Source organism: Pelophylax lessonae (genome assembly GCF_965119305.1).
Source record: "Pelophylax lessonae genome assembly, chromosome: 2".
Classification (NCBI taxonomy): domain Eukaryota; kingdom Metazoa; phylum Chordata; class Amphibia; order Anura; family Ranidae; genus Pelophylax; species Pelophylax lessonae.
In genome coordinates, this window is record NC_138769.1 from 283,954,598 (window position 1) to 283,975,839 (window position 21,242).

Genomic DNA, 21,242 nt, shown 5'->3' on the forward strand with positions numbered 1-21,242 from the left:
GGTCTTTGTGGTAACACTCTTTAAATTCGCTGTGTACGAGCGAGTTATGAATAGAACCTGCTTTCCTATAGGTTACGAGAGGTTTGGGTGGCACCAAGGTCTTAAGTAGGTCATCTTCCCTAAGTATGGACCAGTTTTTTTCAAGTATTTTTCTCACTTGTTGATGTTGATTCGAGAAGGTGAGAATTACTCTCGTCTCGTTTGTATTTTGTTGTTTACGTTGGGTTGAAGGTTTGTATAGTAGATCTTGTCGATCCAACGTTCTGACACGGTTGAATGCCCGTTTAAGGCAAGATTTTGTATATCCTCTCTTTAGTAGGCGTGTAGTGAGAGCATCGGCGTCTTTTTGAAAGTCTTCATACTTGGAACTATTCCGTTTGATACGTAAATATTGGCTGTGGGGGATGGATTGTTTGAGAGGAGTCGGATGGAAACTTTCCGCATGCAGTATGGTATTGCCGGCGGTTGTTTTCCTAAATAGTTTCGTGTAGAGTTGGCCATCTGTGTCCTTCATTATAGTAGTGTCCAAGAAGGTAACCTCCTGGTTGCTATGTGAGCTGGTGAAGTATAAATTGTAGGTGTTATTGTTCATTTTGTTTAGACATTCTTCAATGAGGATTTCCGGACCGTCCCATACGATGAACAAATCGTCTATGTATCTCTGCCATAGCGAGATATACTTGCAAAGATGTGCGTTGTTTTTAGATGCCAAAAACTCCTGCTCCCACATACCTAAATACAAGTTTGCGTACGATGGGGCACAGCTTGTCCCCATCGCAACACTGCATATCTGTAAGTAATACGAGCCGTCAAAGGAAAAGTAATTACGGGTGAGTATATACTCAAGCATTTTAATTATGAAATCTTGAAACGGTATGTCATGCAGGCTTTCTTGGCGGAGAACATGTTGTACTACGGAAAGTCCTTTGTCATGAGGTATGTTATTATACAATGACTCAACGTCTATGGTTAAAAGATACGCGTTGGCTGGAACAACCATTCCTTCCAGAGTTTGCAGTAGGTGGATGGTGTCCTTTGTATAAGATGCCAAATTTTGGACATGTGGCTTCAGGTATGCGTCAATGACTTGACTGACTGCCTCAGTGATGTTACCGTAACATCACTGAGGCAGTCAGTCAAGTCATTGACGCATACCTGAAGCCACATGTCCAAAATTTGGCATCTTATACAAAGGACACCATCCACCTACTGCAAACTCTGGAAGGAATGGTTGTTCCAACCAACGCGTATCTTTTAACCATAGACGTTGAGTCATTGTATAATAACATACCTCATGACAAAGGACTTTCCATAGTACAACATGTTCTCCGCCAAGAAAGCCTGCATGACATACCGTTTCAAGATTTCATAATTAAAATGCTTGAGTATATACTCACCCGTAACTACTTTTCCTTTGACGGCTCGTATTACTTACAGATATGCGGTGTTGCGATGGGGACAAGCTGTGCCCCATCGTACGCAAACTTGTATTTAGGTATGTGGGAGCAGGAGTTTTTGGCATCTAAAAACAACGCACATCTTTGCAAGTATATCTCGCTATGGCAGAGATACATAGACGATTTGTTCATCGTATGGGACGGTCAGGAAATCCTCATTGAAGAATGTCTAAACAAAATGAACAATAACACCTACAATTTATACTTCACCAGCTCACATAGCAACCAGGAGGTTACCTTCTTGGACACTACTATAATGAAGGACACAGATGGCCAACTCTACACGAAACTATTTAGGAAAACAACCGCCGGCAATACCATACTGCATGCGGAAAGTTTCCATCCGACTCCTCTCAAACAATCCATCCCCCACAGCCAATATTTACGTATCAAACGGAATAGTTCCAAGTATGAAGACTTTCAAAAAGACGCCGATGCTCTCACTACACGCCTACTAAAGAGAGGATATACAAAATCTTGCCTTAAACGGGCATTCAACCATGTCAGAACGTTGGATCGACAAGATCTACTATACAAACCTTCAACCCAACGTAAACAACAAAATACAAACGAGACGAGAGTAATTCTCACCTTCTCGAATCAACATCAACAAGTGAGAAAAATACTTGAAAAAAACTGGTCCATACTTAGGGAAGATGACCTACTTAAGACCTTGGTGCCACCCAAACCTCTCGTAACCTATAGGAAAGCAGGTTCTATTCATAACTCGCTCGTACACAGCGAATTTAAAGAGTGTTACCACAAAGACCCCTGCAAACAGAAAGGCACCTTCCCTTGTGGAAGCTGCATGCAGTGCAAAGTAATACCCAGAAGCGTCTCAAAAATTCTCCCCAATGGGGACATTTTTGAGCCGAGGCACTTCGCTAATTGTCGTACCAAAGGAGTGGTATACATGATGAACTGCCAGTGTGGAGCCTTTTATATAGGCAAAACACGGCAAGAGTTTGGCCGTCGAGTCAACAAGCATGTTGAAACCATGTCTATGGGTAATTTCCATCTCCCTCTTGGAAGACATATGACCCAAACACATGGCAATAAAATGCCCAAAATCTCTTTTTTTGCACTAGATAGAGTCCACATCCCCCCTCGTGGGGGAGATTGGAACAAAATCCTATTACAACGAGAAATGCGGTGGATCCAACGTTTGCATGCCACCTCCTTCCCAGGATTAAATGAGAATGAGAGCTACCGGGCATTCCTGGAAGGCTTCTCATCAGGAAAAACCGACTAAAAACCTTCATTGTTCCATATATTTTTATTTCTATTTTTATCTTTATCATTTTTTATTTTTATATTATTATTTTTCATGTTTTTTATTTTATTTTATTTTCATTTTATTTTATTCTATATTATTTTTCTATTTTTATCCTTTATTTTTCATTTATTTTTCCCGCATTTCACACATTGCGGGGAACCATAACCCATTCCTTTCTTTTGGGTCAAATCCATCCCCATGCTGCCCCGAACCTATTTTTTTTCCCCCATTGCCTCTCAGTGCATGATTGCTCCTTACTATCCAGGAGGATTCTCCTTTATTCTTGCCTAAATTGCTTCGTTGACCTTATAATAAAGAATTTAATGATTTTTAAATACATGTAGACATGTTCAAATGTTATTGTGTCCTAGATCTTCGGTGATTCTTAGACCCATGTTTGTGGGAGGAAGATCGGGTCCTTACTGCCCATTCAGCCCCTTGTACCCGGCACGGCAAGCCCCCCCTGGTTCCCTCCAGGGGGGGCACATTCTGGGAGTCAAAGCAAGATCTGATGCTTTCGCATCCACCCAGCACAAGCTGGGACAGTTTGGCTCCAACCCCCGTGTCGGCGGCATCTGAATATGTATCTACCGCGTCATCTCACTGACAGGCTGCGCGCGCAGCCTGTGGCACGCACACAGTACGTGCGGCCGCAGTCAATGACCTAACATCGGCGTCGCCCGGCGCTTCATTGCGCATGCGCGACTTACATATAAAGACGGCCGGGGATCCACAGGACTTCACTCCGCTCCAACCAGCGAGGAATGAACGTCCGAAGCCAGCGGTCTGCACCTGCCTAGACTCTTCAGCCTCCTACTGCTCCCTCAGGATACCAAGTAAGCCACGCTACAGCGCCACCTGTTGGCCATTTCTAACACATTTTTTATTTTTTTTTATTTTTTTACATACTAAAACTAGTTATTTTTCTCTCCTCCTGTCAGACAGAGTTTCATACATCTGTGGCAGAGGACAAGCATTTACAAAGTAAGTTGCCAAATTGTGGCACAGCGCCACCTGCTGGCCAATCCCAAATACTACCTATATTATATTAAAATGATGTATTCTTTCTGCCAGACAGAGATTCAGTGACCCTGCATCCTCGGTAAGAGGGTCAGTTCCCCCTACTGATCTCGGAATCTGTCAAATCCAAGGACCTCTCCTTTAAAACTTCCAGTAAGCCAACACACTGATCATACCGACTATTTATTACATCATTATTTCGGAAATCCCCTTTTTCCCTTCCCTTATTGCAAATTATTATTTTTCACATAGGATTATATGCTTACACCTTTGGGACCAATCGGAGGACACCAGTGTCTTTTATCCCTTTCTCTAAACGTAAGTGTTGCTTCATACCTACCGTATTTCCAGGCCTCTTTTCTGTACACGCCAACCTTATATACTGAAATTTTATCCACTCTCCTAGGGAAACCAGGAGTATTTGTGGTTACACATAGAAGCTTGGGGTTTGCTACATACCCCAGGACCCTATTCATCCCTAAGAGGCATTATTCGTATATTTGAGGTAATTTTGGAAACCCAATTTTATTAGCTTAAACATGGCACTAAACAACACATGCCTGCATAAAACCAACCTTCCCCCTTCTTCAGACCAATAGGCCCAAGGATCCAGTAACAAGCCTGGGGGGCACAGGACCTGAACCTCTCTTCCCCCCACTTCCCCATGGGCACAGATGTTCCTGAAGTCTAGGTACACAAAAAGAAAAGACGATGTTTACTTGTTTGTTTTGATATATTTCTTACAACAAGTCACTAATTTTTTGTATTTTTCACTTTTTCACTTTATAGAAAATGGTGATGTTTTTTCCTTGACAAAGGCAATATATGCCAAAACGCGTCGGAACCCTAGTTCTACAACCAGGAATCACCATTTAATAAGTAAAATGGTTCATAAATTGTCTATTGTGTAATACCCATTATCCATGCAACCAATGTTATTCTTTTGTTGTTTTTTTACTTTTATATGTAATCCTTTCTTAATAAAATGAATAATAATTAACCTTGCCTATAAAATCCCACTTTCTCTTTTTTGGCCTGAGGAACCAAACTTCTTACTTCTGTATCCTGTGAATGCCTAATGTACCTTTAGCCACAGAATACTACGTTCTTAGCAGTCAGGTAAATCCATGTGAGCTAATTTTTGGGGGCTATAGAGCCCGACACTTACTTCTGTATAATGTTTGAATGCCTGCTGTACCTCTAGCCATCCAATACTACATTCTTTGCTGTCAGTTAAACCCATGTGAGCTATTTTTTGGGGCCTATACAGGCCGACACAAACTTCTCAAAAAGAAAGCCAACGAATAGAGGAAAAGCCGAAAGCCTACAGCACCTGGTATTCCCAGGCTGTAGCGGAATGGACGCTGAGGGTGTGGCTTGTGTTGAAAGAATGACCATAATATTACTGAAAAGTGTCCCTGAGGAAATATATAAAGATATATTGCAGATTGCTAGAATATGGCAGCAGTGTTTTATAGACTCCTGATAGTGCGGTGGGGTTTGTTATTGTGAATACCAGCATTCCATTGTCCTATTGTTCCTGTCTGCCTTGTAAGCATATTATGGGATGTGTGTTTGTGTGGAATGACTCAAAGAGGGAGAGGGTTTTGGCAGAGTGTAGATCTCTTATGTTTTCAATAAACAAGGCATTCTGAGTTGACTCCCAGCTTATGTGTCGTCTAGTTCTTGGGAGGGAAGGATTGTATAACACTACCTGGATTGTTGCATGCTGTACCTGCTTAGTTGGATTATTACCTGTTTTCTTGTCTACCAGCGGAGCCAATGTAGATTAAACTACTCCTCCGCTACACAGGCGGTCTCCCATCCAGGTACTAACCAGGCCTGATGCTGCTTACCTTCCGAGATCAAATGAGATCGGGCGCGTTCAGGGTGATGTGTCCATAGGCAATCACCACTGCCACCCTCGACCCCTTTGAACTTAGCCATGGCAAGATGGCACCTCAGGAGAAATGAAAAGAAAGCCAATGAATAAAGAAAAAGCCAAAAGCCTTCAGCACCTTATATTCCTAGGCGGTCTCCCATCCGGGTATTAACCAGGCCCGACCCCGCTTAGCTTCCGAGATCAGACGAGATAGGGCACGTTCAGGGTGATGTGGCTGTACGCAATCACCCCTGCCACTCTCGACCCCTTTGAACTCTGCCATGGCAAGATGGCACCTCAGGAGAAACAAAATGAAAGACAACGAATAAAGGAAAAGCCAAAAGGCTACAGCACCTTATATTCCTAGGCGGTATCCCATCCAGGTACTAACCAGGCCCCACCCTGCTTAGCTTCTGAGATCAGACCAGATTGGGTGTGCTCAGGGTGATGTGGCCGTAGGCGATCACTACTTCCACCCTCGACCCCTTTGAACTTGGCCATGGCAAGATGGCACCTCAGGAGAAACAAAAAGAAAGCCAACAAATAAAGGAAAAGCCAAAAGCCTACAGCACCTGGTATTCACAGGCGGTCTCTCATCCAGGTACTAACCAAGCCCGACCCTGCTTAGCTTCCAAGATCAGACGAGATCAGGCACATTCAGGGTGATGTGGCCGTAGGCGATCACCACTGCCACCCTCGACCCCTTTGAACTTGGCCATGGCAAGAGGGCACCTCAGGAGAAACAAAAAGAAAGCCAACGAATAAAGGAAAAGCCAGAAGCCTACAGCACCTGGTATTCCCAGGTGGTCTCTCATCCAGGTACTAACCAGGCCCCACCCTGCTTAGCTTCTGAGATCAGACCAGATTGGGTGTGTTCAGGGTGATGTGGCCGTAGGCGATCACTACTTCCACCCTCGACCCCTTTGAACTTGGCCATGGCAAGATGGCACCTCAGGAGAAACAAAAAGAAAGCCAACAAATAAAGGAAAAGCCAAAAGCCTACAGCACCTGGTATTCCCAGGCGGTCTCTCATCCAGGTACTAACCAAGCCCGACCCTGCTTAGCTTCCAAGATCAGACGAGATCAGGCGCATTCAGGGTGATGTGGCCGTAGGCGATCACCACTGCCACCCTCAACCCCTTTGAACTTGGCCATGGCAAGAGGGCACCTCGGGAGAAACAAAAAGAAAGCCAACGAATAAAGGAAAAGCCAAAAGGCTACAGCACCTGGTATTCCCAGGTGGTCTCCCATCCAGGTACTAACCAGGCCCAACCCTGCTTAGCTTCCGAGATCAGACGAGATTGAGCGCATTCAAGGTGATGTGGCCTTAGGCAATCACCACTGCCACCCTCGACCCCTTTGAACTTGGCCATGCCAAGATGGCACCTCAAAAGAAAAAAAAAGAAAGCCAACGAATAAAGGAAAAGCCAAAAGCCTACAGCACCTGGTATTCCCAGGCTGTAGCGGAATGGACACTGAGAGTGTGGCTTGTGTTGAAAGAATGACCATAATATTACTGAACAGTGTCCCTGAGGAAATATATAAAGATATATTGCAGATTGCTAGAATATGGCAGCAGTGTTTCATAGACCCCTGCTAGTGGGGTGGGGTTTGTTATTGTGAATACCTGCATTCCATTGTCCTATTGTTCCTGTCTGTCCTGTAAGCATATTATGGGATGTGTGTTTGTGTGGAATGACATGAAGAGGGAGGGGGTTTTGGCAGAGTGTAGATCTCTTATGTTTTCAATAAACAAGGCATTCTGAGTTGACTCCGAGCCTATGTGTCATCTAGTTCTTGGGAGGGAAGGATTGCATAACGCTACCTGGATTGTTGCATGCTGTACCTGCCTAGTTGGATTAGTACCTGTTTTCCTGTTTACCAGCAGAGCTAATGTAGATTAAACTACTCCTCTGCTACACAGGAGGTCTCCCATCCAGGTACTAACCAGGCCCGACCCTGCTTGACTTACAAGATCAGACGAGATTTTGTGCTTTCAAGGTAATGTAGCCGTTGGCGATCACCACTGCCACCCTTGACCCCATTAAACCCGGCCATGGCCAGATGGCACCTCAGGAGAAACAAAAAGAAAGCCAACGAATAAAGGAAAACCCAAAAGCCTACAGCACCTGGTATTCCCAGTCGGTCTCCCATCCAGGTACTAACCAGCCCGACCCTGCTTAGCTTCAGAGATCAGACCAGATTGGGCGCGTTCAGGGTGATGTGGCCGTAAGCGATCACATCTGCCACCCTCGACCCCTTTGAACTTGGCCATGGCAAGATGGCACCTCAGGTTATTCGTTGGCTTTCTTTTTGTTTCTCCTGTGTGAATGCCTAATTTACCTCTAGCCATCAATGTAAACTGGAAAGAGCTTCAATTTTAGAAAAAACTAATATGTACACATATATATGCATAAATGTATGTTGTATTAAAATGTATATGAGTACTGTGATCAATTTAAAGAGACCGTGAATGGGATAAAAATATGTAACGTGATAAATGAAAATCTGTTGTGTGTGTGAAAAAATATATATGTATGATGTGAACATGCAGTAAGGTATGTATATTGAATATGTATGTGAAATGTGTAATGTGACAAAAGCAAAAACAAAAAATCAAAATGAAATAAAATAAAATAAAATAAAATAAAAATAAATAAAAATAAATATAAATATAAAAATAAATATAAAAATAATAATAAATTTAAAGGTGAAAATAGTGAAAAATGAAATAAAAAGTATGGGAAAAATATAAATGTGTAAAATGTGATGTGTGTGTGTGATGGAACATGTGAAAAAATATAGAATAGTGATTTAAAGAAAAATTCTAAAATCACGTGATGAATGGTGAAAAGTGATAATGAAAGAATATATACTGGTAACAAAAAATTAATTAAACTGATGGTGAATTACCATCCAGTACAATAAATAAAATTTCAGTATATCTAAATAATACATAAAAAGTGGATGACCACATTATCGTTAAGTACATATTGTAAATGTGTCTATGTCAAGATACAAATATCTGTTAATGTAACCATAGATTTAACGACATGGAAACGTATATATGATGGTTTACAGACATAAATATAAAAGGAAAGACACTTTCAAAACATATATCGGCATGTGTATGTTCCAAATGCGCAATGTGTGCATGCTCGTTACGGAAGAGTCCCCGATCCGATCAGATCAAAAAACCCCATAGGATAATAGAGCCCAAAGATATTGTTAATGCAAATAGTTTTGCTTCTTATATAATGACTGGTAAAAAACTTTTACAAATATCTGTACATAGATAAAAGCAATATAAAGCATATTCCAGTGGTGCTCCAAATAATCCTATAAAAGGCTAAAGAACATGATCAATTGGGTGTATATTGAAAAAAGAAAAAAGAAAAACGATCACTGTAACTGATCGGATGAGGGGCCAAATCCCGAACGAGAAAAACAATGGAATATCCTCTTAAAACCAGTCGGTACGATATTCAATGTAATTGATGAAAATTCATACAGATACAGATGTATACATGGAAACAAATATATGTAAATATAATGGTACATCCGATCTATAGTGTAAAGAGTCAGATTTGCAACAAATGCGGAAACCATTAATGTAGAATCCGCATGAATTGCAAAAACGGACCAGGCAAACATATGACTAAATATAGTATATAAAGACGAATGAACTTCCACAAATGGAAAGAACCAGATGATGTTGGATATGGGCCCTCTAAGATTTCATAAAGGATGGTGGCAAGCCGGGAGAGATGTCACCCATAAAAATGGGTGACATCCCATTCCCAGTTTAACCCCTGAGGCATCCGAGTATGAAGCCTGAAGATCCACAGAACTTCTCTTTTACATAAAAGTCGGAAAACATCTCCACCTCTAGGGGGTCTAGTGATGTGGTCAATTACTTGGATCTGTACCAGGGACATATCACCATCATGACTGTTGTTAAAATGTTTCGCTATATTAGTCGATTTACAAGTACGTATGTCACTGAGATGCTCCCTGAATCGGTCTTTTAATTTTCGGGTAGTTCTACCCACATACTGAATAGAACATGCTTTACATGTGATTAAATAGATCAAATATTTTGTGTTGCAGTTGAAGAAATTTTTTATATTGTAAACTTTACTGTCATAGGTGGAGACAAATGTGTCTCTGGGGATGATATGAGGACAGGTAATACAATCTGTCATGCCGCATCTAAAATTTCCTTTACAGTACAGCCATGTTTTCGATGTATTGAATTTTGTGGACATATATAAACTGGGTGATAGGGAATTGCCTAAGGTTGCAGCCCTCTTGGCCACTATATTTACCCCATTTTCGAGAATATTGGCACAGATATCGTCTGTATATAAAGTTGGTAGATATTTATAAATAATATTTTTTATTTTATTAAATTCTAAACTATAGGGCAAGGACAGTGTGACCAAGGGGGACTTATTTTCAGGGTTTCTGGAAGCAGTTTTGTATTTAAACATATTTTTGTTATGTTTTTTGTTTTTGCGAGGACATCCAATGCTAGCATCATGAGCGGCATCGGAGGTCACACCTGGGACTATGTGTGACAAGTCCTCCGAGGCCACTGACGATAGGAGTTCAGGGCGGCTTTTATTTAAAGCAATGAAGTAAGCCCTGTCTAGCATCCATTTGGGATATCCTCGTTCTAAGAAACGATGATATAGTAAAGATGCCTGTATTTTGAACTCTGACAAGTCACTGCATATTCTCCGTACTCTAAGAAATTGCCCAACAGGAATTCCTTTCACTGTATGTATTGGATGACTTGAGCGTGCATGCAGTAAACTGTTTCCAGATAGTGGCTTTCTATAGAGATTTGACGTGACTCTGTTATCAACATGACCCAAAGCCACATCCAAAAACTCTATTGTATCCATATTTTTTGTACCTGTAAACCTCAGATTATAAGGATTGTCATTCAAATATGTTAAAAAGCTATCCAAATCAACTTCTCTATGGCAGATAAAGATCAGATCGTCCATATAACGATAGTATAGAGCGATCTATTCCTTCATCAATAATTCATAATTCATAGTTTGAAGGTAGATTGCCTGTATACTAGTTACCATTTAGCCTATAACAAATGAGTTCATGTGTTTTTATCTGTATTTTCTTTTTGAGAGGCCTTTTTAATATGTTTTTATTTAAGATCATGTATTTTAGATTTATGATTGGTAATATTGCTAATATATCTTTTATGTATTAGTGTTGTATTTGGCGGTGTGGTCTGAGTCTCCCGATTTTTTTATTTCTGCTGAGAGATGGCGCCGGTTTCCACTGTGGTCCATTGTGACCATCTAATCATGCAAAGCTAATGGATACTTGTGTGTTTAGCTCAATTGGGCTTACATATGCTGTATCCATCTGCATAAGATTTATTTTGCACTGAATATTGTATGAGTGCTAATATTGGTCTTGATTGACTCTTAATGTGACATCCGGTTAATGTTTGGTTCCGGACGTTGGTACGCACGTGAACCGCATTCTAAGTCCGGATGTCTCTTCTCGTGAAATGCCGCTTGCGGTCGCTGACACGCAAGTGTCTTTCTTCCAGGATCCGGGACCTGTCTATTGCCCCGCCTATCCGTCTCCGTCAGCGCATAAATTGTAGACGTTCACTGCAGGCCACACCCCCTGACGATGTCAGTCTCTGATGAAACGCGTAGGAGGAGCCTGCGGTGCGTCACGCTGAGACCACGGAGGGGACGTGGCGGCCATTTTTTCGGCAGGAATCGAGCCTCGAGGACACCCTGATTTAAACACGCCATACAAACTACAGCCAAATGTGAGTTGCCACTTTGAGAATTGCGTCCAATATAGTTGTTTAATGGTACTACACTTTGGCAGTTGTTTCCCTTTTTACATGTTATAACTATCTGTGAGGAAGTGGACGTGATCAGAGAGTGAGTCGGTGCAGGATTTGCCAGTGGAGGTTGAAATATGCTGTTTTTGATCTCAGTCATGGGAATCAAATCATTGTGGTAAGAGGCCAACCTTTACCTTTGGTGGTGGTACTTCCTGCACGGGGATATCGGTGTTTGGAGTGTCCTTAGAAGCACCTTAACTTACTTCTGTATACTGTGTGAATGCCTAATGTACCTCCAGCCACCAAATACTACGTTCTTAGTTGTCAGGTAAACTGATGTGGGCTAATTTTTGGGGCCTTTTATGGCCGACACTTACTTCTTTATCCTGTTAATGCCTAATGTACCTTCAGCCACAGAATACTATGTTCTTAGGTGTCAGGTAAACCCATTTGGGCTAATTTTTGGGGCCTTTTATGGCCGACACTTACTTCTTTATCCTGTAAATGCCTAATGTACCTTCAGCCACAGAATACTACGTTCTTAGCTGTCAATTTTTGTCTTTTAGAGCCTTAAAAAGCCGGTTTTAGACAAGATTTTAGACATTTGGCTCCAATGGCCTGAAAATTCTTTTTGGTTAAAATAACTATTTTGGTCTCCAAGTGTCTAAAAAGCCTTTTTTAGTCAAAATAACTGCATTTGGTCACCAAAGGTCAGAAAAAAAATTTAGTCAAAATGACTATATTTTTGTCTTTTAGAGCCTTAAAAAGCTGGTTTTAGACAAGATTTTAGACATGTGGCTCCAATGGCCTGAAATAAATGTTTTGGTCAAAATGACTCTATTTTGGTCTCCAAGTGTCTAAAAAGCCTTTTTAAGTCAGAGTCTGCAGAGTCGGCGAAACATGTTGGACCTGGGTGACCCCACTACTCTAGGATATGGTTCATAATTTTATTTATCACACATTTTCTATATTGACTGTCTTTTGATGCCTTTGCATCTGTGTCTTTTTTAACAATTTTGTACACATGTATTAATAAAATCATTATATATTAAATTGGTCTTCTATTTATCTATTCATGCCAAGTAACTCCTGCCTACAAAGTCCCAGGTTGGGTGTTTCCTCAGAATACACAGTTCCCTGTGGGGCTCATTTAGGCTCTGGTGTATTGGAACACCAATACCACTTGATACACTTTTTTCTCATATGTCCTTAGGGATGTGGCAGGACCTTTCTTGGCTTACTGGCATTTAGGGACGGCACCTAACACTTTCCACTTACTTCTGCATCCTGTGAATGCCTAATGTACCTTTAGCCACAGGATACTACGTTCTTAGCAGTCAGGTAAACCCATGGGAGCTAATTTTTGGGGCCTATACAGACCGACACTTACTTCTGTATACTGTGTGAATGCCTGATGTACCTCTAGCCATCCAATAATACATTCTTTGCTGTCAGTTAAACCCATGTGAGCTACGTTTTGGGGCCTAAACAGGCCGACACTTACTTCTGTATACTGTCAATGTCACCACTGCCACCCTCGACCCCTTTGAACTTGGCCATGGCAAGATGGCACCTCAGGTTATTCGTTGGCTTTCTTTTTGTTTCTCCTGTGTGAATGCCTAATTTACCTCTAGCCATCAAATACTAAGTTCTTTGCTGTCAGTTAAACCCATGTGAGCTATTTTTTGGGGCCTATACAGGCCGACACTTACTTCTTTATACTGTGAATGCCTAATGTACCTTCAGCCACCAAATACACTATGTTCTTTGCTGTCAGTTAAACCCATGCAAGCTAAGTTTTGGGCCTATACAGGCTGACCCTTACTTCTGTATCCTGTGAAAGACTAATGTACCTCCAGCCATCAAATACTACGTTCTGTGCTGTCAGTTAAACCCATGTGAGCTAATGTTTGGGGCCTATACAGGCCGACACTTACTTCAGTCTACTGTGAATGCCTAATGTACCTCCAGCCATCAAATACACTACGTTCTTTGCTGTCAGTTAAAACCATGTGAGCTAATTTTTGGGGCCTATACAGTCTGACACTTACTTCTGTATACTGTGAATGCCTAATGTGTTTGCCAGAGATACTTTGGCAGCCTACTTGACGCTGATTCTGAAGGAGGGTAAGGACCCAGCAAATTGCGGAAGTTATAGGCCTATCTCCTTGTTAAATACAGATTTAAAAATCTTCACGAAAATATTAGCTACTAGAATGTCGAGGATCCTTTCGAGGGTAATTCATTTAGATCAAGTAGGATTCAGGATGGCAAGAGAAGCGAAAGACAATACTACGAGAGTCCTCAATTTAATCCACATAGTTAATAAAGCAAGGACCCCCTGTGTTATACTGAGCACCGACGCAGAAAAGGCTTTCGATAGAGTTGAGTGGGCCTTTATGCAGTCAGTGCTCAGATATATAGGAGTAGGAGAAGTAATGAAGGAAAGAATCACCAAAGTCTATTCAAATCCGACAGCGAGGGTGAAGGCTAATGGGGTACTCTCAGAACCTTTTTATATAAAGAACGGCACAAGACAAGGATGTCCACTTTCCCCATTGCTCTTCGCTCTAGTACTGGAACCTTTCTTATGTAAAATCCGCATGAATCCGGATATAAGAGGAGTTTCCCAGGGCAAAGAGCAATATAAAATCGCAGCCTATGCGGATGATCTGTTATTTACCTTGCCAGAGCCAGACATCTCACTACCGGTGCTCCTAAAGGAATTTAAACAGTATGGGGACTAAAAGTAACTTTGGCTTTATCTGGGTGAAAGAGGCAGTGAAATATTTAGGGACATATATATCAGCAGACCTGTCAAGGATAGTCGACCTGAATTTGCTCCCTCTGGTCAAGGAGACAAGGAGACTTCTTGACCAATGGGAGGGGGGACTCCAGTCTTGGTTTGGGAGGGGGAACCTAATAAAAATGAACATCTTACCAAAATATTTATATTTGAAGCGAGCTCTGCCTATCAAAATATCGAATAGCTTCTTTAAAACCATACATGGAATGTTTACTAGATATATCTGGGCCAAAAAGGAGCCACACATAGCTCGTAATAGCTTAACTTTGCCTAAGCATATGGGAGGACTTGCGATCCCAGATCTATGTAGATACTATCATGCCATACAGCTAAATAGAATAATAGATTGGTGGCACCATTCGGAAATGAAGATTTGGGTTCAAATAGAACAGGCACAGACTGCAGTGTCCTTAAAGAGAGCGTTATGGTGCTATCAGAGTCTCCCTAAGACATTAAAAACACACCCATTGATAGGAAATACTATAAAGATAGGTAATCAGCAATCCCTGAGGCAAAAGTTAACAACAATAGATTTCCCTCTATATCCTATATTGGGGAACCCAAACTTTACCCCAGGACTGGATAGACAGTATTTCAAAAAACTACGAGAATCCGGACAAGTAAGTGTAAAAATGTTTGCGAATCAGAGGAGCTGGCCCTCGATCCCTAATTTAACAGATAGGAACGGACCATTTGGCCTCCCCCTTTGGGAGGCGCTCCAGGTACAACATTTCTTGGAGTCGCTCCCAAGGCCGGAGAAATTTGTAAAACCGTTGACAAACTTTGAGAGGCTATGTGAGAAGGGGGAGAGTAGTGGACGTGTCCTCTCTATGCTATATAAAAATGATGAATACCCCAATAGAACAACAGAAATTAGATTGGGTGGAAAAGTGGAAATCAGATTTAAATAGGGATATAACAATAGCACAGGTACAGAGAATATGTAGGTTAACATTCGGGCCAACAAAGTGCACTAAAATTCAGGAAACAAATTATAAGATCTTAACCAGATGGTATAATACACCAGATAAATTACATAAGTGGTATCCCCAGGAATCTGATAGGTGCTGGAGATGTGGGGAGGGAGAGAGTACGTTGTACCATATTTTCTGGAATTGCCCAGATATAAAGAAATACTGGTCTGAAGTAGGGGGTATAATTCAGAAAATAACGGATTATAGAATTGAGGGAGATGCAGCCTTTTGCCTCTTGCAGATATCGGGGCTATCAAGGAAGAAATATGAAAGATCGATATTACCTCATATGATGAATGCTGCAAGAGCATGCATACCGCAATACTGGAGGAGGACAAATCCCCCCTCAGTATCTGAATGGGCACGGAAATTAGAGCATATAAATAAAATGGAGGATTTAGTACTTTCCTCACAAAACAAATACGAACAATATAAGGCGATATGGGGTATCTGGAACTTATTTACGACCTCGGATGAGGGGAAACAACTTCTCCACTTAGCACCCTAAAATATGAGCTTGGGGGACTAGACTACAAAGGTTCAGCGTTTTGGAGGCCCTGGTTGAGGGAGGAGAGGGGGAGGGGGGGAGAGGGGGAGGAGAAATTTTTTTTAAAAAATGTTTATTTTTTGTTTTTTTTGTGAGTGGATGTTTGTCTGATAGTATGAGTGAGGGAAGGGGGGGAGGGTAGGGAGGGAGGGGAAAAAAGTGGAAAGGAGAAAAGAATAGTGTAGGAGACGGAAAGATGAACTCCATAGCTGTCTTCTCGGAAGACACAATACAGAGGTAGATTAAAGGGGGCAGCAGTGATGTTTGGAGAGGAAGGGAGAGGGAAGAGTGAAAAGGAAGATTGGGTAAGAGCCTTGCGATCTGGACAAACTGTTTCCTCGTCAAGGATTTTTTTTCTCTTTCTTATTGCGGGCACTATTGGTACCCTGGAAAATGATGAATATTTCTTTGAATGTGAACACATTGTGTACTGGGAAGAGGATGGGGGCTTGTATTGTGGTTCTCGTTCTCTTTTTGTTTATGCCTTGGAGGTATATATTATACTTTGTGTTGTAATTCTCCTTGAAATTGAAATAAAGAACAATAAATCCAAAAAAAAAAAAAAGAAAGCTAAGAACGTAGTATTCTGTGGCTGAAGGTACATTAGGCATTCACGGGATACAGAAGTAAGTGTCGGCCTTAAAAGGCCCCAAAAATTAGCCCACATGGGTTTACCTGACAACTAAGAACGTAGTATTTGGTGCCTGGAGGTACATTAGGCATTCACACAGTATACAGAAGTAAATGTCGGCCTGTATAGGCCCCAAAAATTAGCTCACATGGGTTTAACTGACAGCAAAGAACGTAGTATTTAATGGCTGGAGGTACATTAGGCATTCACATGATACAGAAGTAAGTGTCGGCCTGTATAGGCCCCAAAAATTAGCTCACATGGGTTTAACTGACAGCAAAGAACGTAGTATTCTGTGGCTGAAGGTACATTAGGCATTCACAGGATACAGAAGTAAGTATCGGCCATAAAAGGCCCCAGAAATTAGCCCACATGGGTTTACCTGACACTAACCTTCAGCCACAGAATACTACGTTCTTAGCTGTCAGTTCAACCATTGGCTAATTTTTGGGGCCGATACAGGCCGACACTTACTTCTGTACCCTGTGAATGCCTAATGTACCTTAAGCCACCAAATACTACGTTCTTAGCTGTCAGGCTAATTTTTGGGGACTTTTATGGCCGACACTTACTTCAATACCCTGTGAATGCCTAATGTACCTTAAGCCACAGAATACTAAATACATTCATTTTGACAAAAAAAGACCATTGGAGACCAAATGCAGTTATCTTGTCTAAAACCGGCTTTTAAAGACTCTAAAAGACAAAAAATACAGTCATTTTGACTAAAAAATGTTGTCAGACCTTTGGTGAATAATTGCAGTTATTTTGACTAAAGAAGGCTTTTTAGACACTTGGAGACCAAAATAGAGTCATTTTGACCAAAAACAATTTCTCAGGCCATTGGAGCCCAAATAAAGTTATCTTGTCTAAAAACAGGCTTTTTAAGGCTCTAAAAGACAAAAATACAGTAATTTTGACTAAATATTTTTTTCAGACCTTTGGTGACCAAATGCAGTTATTCTGACTAACAAAAAGGCTTTTTAGACACTAGGAGACCAAAATAGAGTCATTTTGACCAAAAACATTTTTTCAGGCCATTGGAGCCAAATGTCTAAAATCTTGCCTAAAACTGGCTTTTTAAGGCTCTACAAGACATAAATGTAGTCATTTTGACTATATTTTTTTTCAGACGTTTGGTGACCAAATGCAGTTATTTTGACTAAAAAAAGGTTTTTTAGACACTTGGAGACCAAAATAGAGTCATTTTGACCAAAACATTTTTTTCAGGCCATTGGAGCCCAAATGGCCGATTTTAGACAAATCTTGTCTAAACCCAGCTTTTTAAGGGTCTAAAAGACAAAAATACAGTAATTTTGAGGAAAAAAAAAAAGACCTTTGATGACCAAATGCCGTTATTTTGACTAAAAAAGGCTTTTTAGAAACTTGGAGACCAAAATAGAGTCATTTTGACCAAAAACATTTTTTCAGGCCATTGGAGCCAAATGTCTAAAATCTTGCCTAAAACCGGCTTTTTAAGGCTCTACAAGACATAAATGTAGTCATTTTTACTATATTTTTTTTCAGACGTTTGGTGACCAAATGCAGTTATTTTGACTAAAAAAAGGTTTTTTAGACACTTGGAGACCAAAATAGAGTCATTTTGACCAAAACATTTTTTTCAGGCCATTGGAGCCCAAATGGCCGATTTTAGACAAATCTTGTCTAAACCCAGCTTTTAAAGGGTCTAAAAGACAAAAATACAGTCATTTTGACTAAAATTGTTTTTCAGACCTTTGGTGACCAAATGCAGTTATTTTGACTAAAATAGGCTTTTTAGACACTTGGAGACCAAAATACAGTCATTTTGACCCAAAAAATTTTTTCAGACCATTGGAGACAAAATAGGCATTCACAGGGTACAGAAGTAAGTGTCGGCCTGTATAACCCCAAAAAATTAACCCACATGGGTTTAATTGACAGCTAAGAACGTAGTATTCTGTGGCTGAAGGTACATTAGGCATTTACAGGATAAAGAAGTACGTTTCGGCCATAAAAGGCCCCAAAAAAGTAGCCCAAATGGGTTTACCTGACAGCTAAGAACGTAGTATTCTGTGGCTGAAGGTACATTAGGCATTCACAGGATAAAGAAGTAAGTGTCGGCCATAAAAGGCCCCAAAAATTAGCCCACATCAGTTTACCTGACAACTAAGAACGTAGTATTTGGTGGCTGGAGGTACATTAGGCATTCACAGGGTACAGAAGTAAGTTTCGGCCTGTATAGGCCCCAAAAATTAGCCCAAATGGGTTTACCTGACAGCTAAGAATGTAGTATTCTGGTGGTACATTAGGCATTCACAGTAGACAGAAGTAAGTGTCGGCCTTCATAGGCCCCAAACATTAGCTCACATGGGTTTAACTGACAGCACAGAACGTAGTATTTGATGGCTGGAGGTACATTAGGCTTTCACAGGATACAGAAGTAAGTGTCAGCCTATATAGGCCCCAAAACTTAGCTCACATGGGTTTAACTGACAGCAAAGAACATAGTGTATTTGATGGCTAGAGGTAAATTAGGCATTCACACAGGAGAAACAAAAAGAAAGCCAACGAATAACTTGAGGTGCCATCTTGCCATGGCCAGATGTGGCAGGGGTGATCGCCTACGGCCACATCACCCTGAACGCACCCGATCTTGTCTAATCTTGGAAGCTAAGTAGGGTCGGGCCTGGTCAGTACCTGGATGGGAGACCGCCTGGGAATACCAGGTGCTGTAGGCTTTTGGCTTTTCCTTTATTCGTTGGCTTTCTTTTTGTTTCTCCTGAGGTGCCATCTTGCCATGGCCAAGTTCAAAGGGGTCGAGGGTGGCAGGGGTGATCGCCTACGGCCACATCACCCTGAACGTGCCCTATCTCGTCTGATCTCAGAAGCTAAGCAGGGTCGGGCTTGGTTAGTCCCTTGATGGGAGACCGCCTGGGAATACCAGGTGCTGTAAGGCTTTTGGGTTTTCCTTTTTTTTTTTTTTATTTAAAATTTTGTAATATAACACGTGAGTATCAACAACAGAAAAGGTACAATTAAATACAGACATTATGCAAATTAGGTCACTCATAGTATGGGTAACCTGAACTGGGGAAGGGCAGGGTGGGGGGAGGGGGGTCCAGGGTAAAAAGAGCATGGAAACTGATGGGGAATGTGAGAGTGGGGAAGAGTTCTTGGGCGAGTCCTGGAACGTAAATGTATATTGATCCATAGAGGGGTCGGATTTGGGGAAGGAGTACTTGACGTAATTGTCCCATTTCTGTAGAAATGATTTCCGTGAGGATGGGGCTGAAAAAAACGTGTTGAGGCGGTCAATGGAAAGAAGTGTGGAAAGCTCTGATCTGACCCGGGAAACTAAGGGGGGAGTCGTGGAGATCCAATTAGTTAGGATTGTCCTTCTGGCCACCAGTAAACAGGTCAGGATCCACAGACGATGTGGCGAGGCACACTTTTGGAGGCGTTTGTCCCAGTAACCGAACAGGAGCAATATAGGGTCTTTGGGTATGTGCCACTTCGTCACTTCCCCGATGAAGGTCAGTACCTGGTCCCAGAATGTCATGATATAGGGACAGGACCAGAACTTGTGGCAAAGAGAAGGTCTTTCCGCGGAACATAACGGACAATTATGAGCATCCTGAATCGTTTTGTTTAGAGGTACATTAGGCATTCACACAGTATACAGAAGTAAGTGTCGGCATGTATAGGCCCCAAAAATTAGCTCACATGGGTTTACCTGACAGCTAAGTATGTAGTATTTGGAGGCTGAAGGTACATTAGGCATTCACAGGATACAGAAGTAAGTGTCGGCCTGTATAGTCCCCAAAAATTAGCCCACATGGGTTTAACTGACAGCTAATAACGTAGTATTCTGTGGCTGAAGGTACATTAGGCATTCACAGGATACAGAAGTAAGTGTCAGCCTGTATAGGCCCCAAAAATTAGCTCACATGGGTTTAACTGACAGCAAAGAACGTACTGTATTTGATGGCTGGAGGTACATTAGGCATTTCCAGTATACAGAAGTAAGTGTCGGCCTTTATAGACCCCAAAAATTAGCTCACATAGGTTTAACTGACAGCAAGGAACGTAGTATTTAAAGGATGGAATTACATTAGGCATTCACAGGATACAGAAGTAAGTGTCGGCCTGTATAGGCCCCAAAAATTAGCTCACATGGGTTTAACTGACACCAAAGAACGTAGTGTATTTGATGGCTGGAGGTACATCAGGCATTGACAGTATACAGAAGTAAGTGTCGGCCTGTTTAGGCCCCAAAACGTAGCTCACATGGGTTTAACTGACAGCAATGAACGTATTATTGGATGGCTAGAGGTACATCAGGCATTCACACAGTATACAGAAGTAAGTGTCGGCCTGTATAGGCCCCAAAAATTAGCTCACATGGGTTTACCTAAAAACGTAGTATTCTGTGGCTAAAGGTACATTAGGCATTCACAGGATGCAGAAGCAAGTAGAAAATGTTAGGTACCGACCCTAAATGCCAGTAAGCCAAGAAAGGTCCTGCCACATCCCTAAGGACATATGAGAAAAAAGTGTATCAAGTGGTATTGGTGTTCCAATACACCAGACCCTAAATGAGCCCCACAGGGAACTGTGTATTCTGAAACACCCAACCTGGGACTTTGTAGGCAGGAGTTACTTGGCATGAATAGATAAATAGAAGACCAATTTAATATATAATGATTTTATTAATACATGTGTACAAAATTGTTAAAAAAGACACAGATGCAAAGGCATCAAAAGACAGTCAATATAGAAAATATGTGATAAATAAAATTATGAGCCATATCCTAGAGTAGTGGGGTCA